The 7,221-nt window shown below is 43.8% G+C and overlaps 1 protein-coding gene across 4 annotated transcripts in view; it reads right to left on the bottom strand.

Annotated features, from left to right (window-relative positions):
* The window catches only part of ISCU (iron-sulfur cluster assembly enzyme), a 627,706-nt gene that overhangs the window by 502,921 nt on the left and 117,564 nt on the right, over positions 1-7,221 (bottom strand). The gene's annotated exons all lie outside the window — the stretch shown is intronic.

The following is a 7,221-nucleotide window of genomic DNA, read 5'->3' as shown; positions in this document are numbered from 1 at the left end:
CCTTTGATGAAAGGCATCACATAAAGCAGTGAAGAGCACGTGGGATCTTGATCCAGAACTGGTTCAAATCCTGGCTTTGTTGCCAAATAGAGATATAAACTTACGTGAGTAGGTTGCCATCCGAAGCCGTTTCCTCATCTCTAAGATGGCGGTCAAGATGATACTTAGTCTAAAGGGTTGCTGTTGCAGGGATAAAATGAGATAGTATGTGTGTATGTGTTAAGTTCTTAGAAGAATACTTAGCATATAGTAGTCCTTGATAAATGGTACCCACCGCAAGGTTGATTTCTGTACTCCCCTTCCCTCTTCTCCCGACCCCAAACTGGAATTTCTCTAAAACGTAAACCTAGAAATTACCTAAGCCTACTCTTCACTATCTGCCTATGCATTGCTCTTTGTAAGTGTCATTTCCAACAAAGCCAGATCAGAGCCAACGGGATCCCAAAAGTTATTTCTAGTCTAATGGAAAGTGGACATTCTCTAGAATAGCTAAGAAGCTTCACTCTCACTGGCCTCCCAGCCACGACTACTTTCCAATTCCCACTGTTTCTCAAACCCACTCCGTCTGTCCTTCCCCCATTTACAGCCACATGGGAATGAAGGATACCCAAATGGAACAGTGATGGCAACCAAATGAAATGGTACTTTGACAACAGCCAGGATAAACCCTAGGCTGAGAACCCAGCTTTAAACACCTTTATGGTCACTTGTAACAGCTGCACACTTTTTCTGTGCAAAGCAGTCCATACTTTTGCTCATTTGAGTCCTCATAGTCCCCCTCTGTGGTAGATGATGGTATTACTCCAATTTTCCAGGTGAAGAAACCAAGACTCAAAGAAATTAACTTGGCTGAGATATCACACAGCTAAGAAGTAGCAGAGACAGGAATCCACATGCTTGATCATGGTGCTCTGCCACCTCCTTTCCCCCAAAGCAAGTGGTCTCTTTTACACACAGCAACTTTTCAATATGAATTTTAAGAAGAATTCAAGGCCCTGTGGATTTTTGTGTACCCCCACCTCTATCACAAAGATCCAGTGGGTAGGAATTGGCAAAGAGGCTGCTGTAAGAAGGGAAGAGAAAGCCACCTCAAATTACAGAAATCACAGTGGGGCATCTGTATAATGAGGACATGTGAACAGAAGTAAGGAAAGCACTTGGAGGCTAAATAATCAAAGAGTTTATAATAATTTTTAAAAAGGGCTTCACAAATTAGGATAAAGCTTTGTGAAGTAGCACAGTGTTCTAGAATATTAACTGAAGTTGTTTTACCCACAGCATTTGCTTATAGCTCATCTTTCCCCTCATTGAGACAGTAACTGACTGGCAAGGCATCTCTGCCGAAGAAAGAGTTGACACAGAAGAGTAGATATAATAAAGTAGTCAAGTCCCTGGCTCATGAGTCTTCAAGTCTTTCCCAGAATAAGAATCTTTGGAGATCTGACCTATGTAAAGCCATGGTTTATTAAATTCCCCAGGTAATTCTTACATACACTAGTTTGAGAAGCAGTCTTGTGTTTCTTATAAAACCTATGTGGAAAAATATTTAGTAAGGACAAGATGTCCTATATTTAGAAACACTCCCTTGACGTTAAGGAGGAAGAGAGTAACAAGAGACTCAAAGTGCTCAGATAGTATTAGGAGCCTGAGAAAGAACTCTACTCCTCAGCCATCCCACTCTCAGGCCGATTTTGGTGGTGATGCAGCACCCCCAGTTAGGCTGGAACATCTGAGAGCAGCAGGCATTGCCCTAGCCCTTCCCTGGGTGTACCTTGTGAAAGCGTGGACCAGAACCCCATCCTTCTGAGACTCCAGTGCTGTAGCATGGTGTGGGAGCAGAAGAATAATCCAGGTGTCCAGGTGGGTCCTGTAAATGGTGTTTCCTAAATCTCAGAATGGTGTGATAGCAGTAGAAGGGCTCTTACAGTCCAGGCTGGGGGCCTGAGACGACATTTGGGTCTGAAATGCAGACTAATTCAGCAATGACCTAGATGGGTAGACATACAAAGGCCAGGCAGGTCAAGGATGTTGCAGCTGTTGCCAGAAGAAACAGACTAGAAAGGAAGGACTCGATCTCTATCTCACTGTCATGATTTGGTACAAGCTATGCTTTCCAGGGAACCCAAGTGGACTAGATTTCTGCTGTGGCAGAATGGACTCTGCAGCAGATGTTACTAGTGTTCCACTTACATCCCTCAGACACCTTATAATTTTCATGCACGCAGTCTTCCTGGGTGCTTTAACTTTGTGTGGCCAGCACCTAAATCTCTTGGTGGGAGGACCACCCTCAGGCTACTAGAACCCCTTAGGCTTAATTGCCTAGAGAACCTAGAGTGCCCAGGTATTCACTCCCGCAGGACAACCCTAAACTAACGCCTGATAGTATGCGGGAGGGAGATGCAAATATTCCAGCTTCCATGCCCCCTGATCTGAAAGACTCTGAGGGTGACCATCACTGTCCCCAGCTCCCTAAAGGACTGAGCAAAGCTTATCCTCCATGAGCTCTTGCTTGCCTCCTTCCCTTGGGCTCTCACTCACCTATTCCTTGATCAAATTTTCCTGGGGCCACTTCCTTATAAGTCATTTGTACATGAATCTTCATCTCAGGGTGTTTTTTGAGGGTTCTAATGTAAAGCAGGTGCTCAAAATAAAACTGACTTTAGTTATAGGGAAAAAAATGCAGTTACCTTTTCATGCCTGTCTGAGTTTATAGACTGAGATTTACGAAGGCTGTACTTATTAATGAATATCATAACAAAGCTACTTCTTTTTAGCACTTGTACATTTCTATGAATGACCTCATTAAACCCATGAGTTGAAAATCATTGTTATCTCCACATTACAGATTTCAAGAGGTTCAATAACTCTTGGTTCAAGGGCTACAAGCAAAGTCTTACAGCCCTTCTCCTCAAGGAATGTTTAGGCCAGGAAGATGGGTCAGTGGCCTTAGTCTGGCCAAAGTCCCATACTCTAAGCAAGAGAGCTGGGGTAGTTCCAAGACATAGTCACTAAGCTGAGATGCCCTAAACTCCTCCTACCCAGGCAGTTCTGGGCCAAGAGACTGAGAGGAGTTCAACTCCTAGGCAGTTTTTGTAGTGCAGGTTCTGTCACCTCTCTGGGCCTCTTTTCTCACTTGCAAAGTGGGGTTAATAATTATTTAAAATGCAGATCCTTTGGCTAGTGATTCAGGGACCTGAATATGGATTACTGACATAAACGATTTTTTAAAATCCCCCACCAAAGTGCACTGATGAGTGCCATTTACTTTGAAATGTATCAAAAAAGGAGAGGCAAATTGATAGATAGCGATAAAGCATGAAAAAGAAAATGGGGGTGGGTAAAATTCAACTTTGCTATAGGTCTGAAACTTTTTTTTTCTTTTTTTTTTTTTTTTTTTGAGACAGAGTCTCGCTCTGTCGCCCAGGCTGGAGTGCAGTAGCCGGATCTCAGCTCACTGCAAGCTCCGCCTCCCGGGTTCGAGACCATCCTGGCTAACCCGGTGAAACCCCGTCTCTACTAAAAAATACAAAAAACTAGCCAGGCGTGGTGGCGGGCGCCTGTAGTCCCAGCTACTCAGGAGGCTGAGGCAGGAGAAGGTCTGAAACTTTTCATAACAAAATGTTGGGTGGACTTCCCAAGTGATTCTCATTTGATGCAGTGGTCCCTGCCTGCTCCTTTGATAAGTCAATTTGATGCCCAAAGCAATGCAAAGCAAGACAAAGGTGAGGCAGAGTAAGTTGAGGGCTGGAAGCACTTATCTTTCTAGGATTCCCTATCTTGAGCACTTTAGTCTTCTCTTTGCATTTTCCTTTTGTTTGGGAGCTGTCAGGTCTGAAGAACATGTCCCCAATAAAGCTCACAACTGAGAATACTGGTTTTGATAAGAAAGTGGGAGTAGGCCAGCCATAGGTACCTGGGGAAGTAGACAGAGATGAATGCCACTGGGCGCAAGATGTATCTTGAAGCCACCAGATGTGACTTCACTGTGGGGCCCACGATATTTCCCAGTGCTTTGGAAATCACTTCCATTCATCACCCTTTGTGCTTCTGATTCATCTTGCAGGCAAGACAAGTTGTTTTACGCTGAAGCAAGAAAGAGTCCTTTAATAGCCCTCTGAATCAGTGGGCTGTTTATTCTCTCTCTCCAAAGGCTTCTGTCAGCTCATGCTGAATCTGTCCAGGTTCATCCTAAAGTACTTTCCTCCAGCAGACAAGGCCACAAGCGGCAAACCTTACTGGTAATTCACCCAGGCCCAGAGAGATGGCCACACCATAGTCAAAACAACAGGGGTCATTGTTAACAAGGTACCTTTTCATCACCGGTACCCAGGAAATGACAAGAAGACACTGGGCATCACAAGGACTAAAGAATGAAAAACTGCATCTATTCTGATGTTTATTTGTCCTCTTTTTATGACACAAAAGTTAACTTGACTTCTCCTTATAGAGTTCAATGCCTAACACATCCAAACGCAGTCACCATCTTTGGCCTGAAACCTGATGCACAGTAAACATTCAATAAATTTTTGAATGAGGGGACCATATAGAACTAACAAATGAATTAACAAAATAACATTAGGCACCATTTACTGAATAAATTTTATACCAAATTATAGTAGACTGTTTCAAAAATGGCTCTAATTATTCCCCTCCCTGTAACTACAATCCTTTGCAATTTGACTTTGCATCCCCTCCCATTAAAAGATGGAGTCTGTTTTCCTGCCCCTGATTCTTGACTGGCTTTGTAGCTTGTTTTAGTTGGTAGGATATGACAGCAGTGATTGGGTGTCAATTCCAATCCTAAACCTCAAAAGGCCCTGTGAGTGTTCCCTCACTGTCTTGGACCCCATCACTTGCCAGCTGGAGGATAAAAATTAAATAGAGCGGGCCGGGCGCGGTGGCTCAAGCCTGTAATCCCAGCACTTTGGGAGGCCGAGACAGGCGGATCACGAGGTCGGGAGATCGAGACCATCCTGGCTAACACGGTGAAACCCCGTCTCTACTAAAAAATACAAAAAACTAGCCGGGCAAGGTGGCGGGTGCCTGTAGTCCCAGCTACTCGGGAGGCTGAGGCTGGAGAATGGCGGGAACCCGGGAGGTGGAGCTTGCAGTGAGCTGAGATCTGGCCACAGCACTCCAGCCTGGGCGACAGAGTGAGACTCCGCCTCAAAAAAAAAAAAAAAAAAAAAAAAAAAAAAAAAAATTAAATAGAGCAAGGAAAGATGGTCCAGTCAGGCCATCCTAGATTAGCCAGCCCCAGCTGACCCAGCAACTGATGGAAGCAGCACTGATGGAAGCCACACTGAGATCAGCTGAGTCTGGAACTGCTTACATGAACCCAGCCCAAATTGCTAACTCTCACTCAGCATTGTTGTCTTAAGACACAAAATGGCAGGGTTCTTTTCTTATTAACAGCAAAAGCTGACTATTACACAAGTACTGTGTCACATACGTAACATATTTAACCCATACAGCAGTCTTTCAAAGTAGGTGTAATAGATACAGTTATCTGTCTTCCAAAATATGTCCTTTCCTTATTCTATACTAAGATAATTCTAGTTAGAACACTGGTACCCAGCTAAGGACTAAATTTCTTAGCTCCCCTTGCTGTTATGTGTGGTAATATGAGTGTTTTCTTGCCAAGAATTGGCAGAGCGGAAATGACATTATAAATTCTACCTCAATTGCTTAAGAAAAAATCCCTAGTTTTGGAATTCTGCTATTTTCTCTTTCCTGGTGACTAGATTGGAATAACTAAAATGTCTATGTGTTGAAGATAGCAAACCCTATCGGCCTGAATCCCTGAATATTCCTTGGAGGGGACATGCCCTAGACTGTTACATGGACAAGAAATAAATTTCTGACTTGTTGGAGCCACTAATGCCACATAGCCTGTTTGTAATAGCAGCTAGTATTGTCCTAATGCAATGGAGATTTTAACCTTCATTTTACAGGGGAGAAAGAAGAGGCTCAGAGATGTGACATGACAGGTCTTTAAGCTGCGCTTTTCAGCAAAGTGGCCACTTTACCCACATGTAGCTACTTAAATTTAAATTAATTAAAATTAAATTAAATTAACATCCAGTTCTTCAATCACACTAACCACACGTCAAGTGTTGAACAGCCACATGTCGCTACTGGCTACCATATTGTACAGTACAGGTATACTACATCTCCATCTGCACAGAACGCTCTATCAGACGGCATGGCAAAACCGTGATCCTAACTGAAGTCTGAGTGACTTCATGCTTTGCTTGCCTGCCTGCCTCCTGCTATGCAGAATTATTTTCAAGAGTTGCTCCCCTGATGTACGTACATGTTTGTTTACAGATCATTATTATCTATTTGTCAGAGAGGCTGGAAGGAAGTGGAGACTTATAATTAAGGGATGATGGCAGCTGGTGAACGGATCAATGAGAAAAAAGAAGTCATCTCTGAAACATTCACACTAAGTCATTAAGAAAATATCACTTGAGGCTGGGCGCGGTGGCTCATATTTGTAATCCAGCACTTTGGGAGGCTGAGGCTGGCAGATCATGAGGTTAGGAGATCGAGACCATCCTGGCTAACATGGTGAAACCCCATCTCTACTAAAAATACAAAAAAAAAAAAAAAAAAAAAAAATTAGCTGGGTGTGGTGGTGAGCATCTGTAATCCCAGCTACTCAGGAGACTGAAGCAGGAGAATGGCATGAACCCAGGAGGCGGAGCTTGCAGTGAGCCAAGATCATGCCACTACACTCCGGCCTGGGTGACAGAGAGAGACTCTGTCTCAAAAAAAAAAAAAAATCCCTTGATTTGCCAAAGTTAGACATGAAACAATATAGGCACCTCTACCTCCACTCATGCCTTTAAAGCAGGGAGACCCACCATGGGCAAGATTAACTGCTCTTTCCTTGCAACTGCTAGGGAAGGGACTCACACTGATCTGTCTGAGATGGTTATGGTCAAAGAAAGCCTGTTGGTTTGCAGGGCTGTTGGGTGCTGCTGGATCTATTCACCACACTGGTCTAGTTGGGTGAGATATCAGAATGAGGAGGATAGGGAGAGCAGCTCAAGAAAGAAAAACCCATGGGATAATGTCCCAAAGGGGAAACTGGGCATGGTGGTGTGGCTGTGCAACATTATCTCGCCTCTGTCTTCCAGCTACAGTCAGCCTCAAGCTGAGTCTACAGGATCTCCTTCTTTTGCCCCTCAGTTGATTCTAAGGATAACCAGGATG

This window comes from Macaca thibetana, chromosome 11, assembly GCF_024542745.1.
Source record: "Macaca thibetana thibetana isolate TM-01 chromosome 11, ASM2454274v1, whole genome shotgun sequence".
Classification (NCBI taxonomy): domain Eukaryota; kingdom Metazoa; phylum Chordata; class Mammalia; order Primates; family Cercopithecidae; genus Macaca; species Macaca thibetana.
This window is presented reverse-complemented; position numbering and strand designations above follow the sequence as displayed.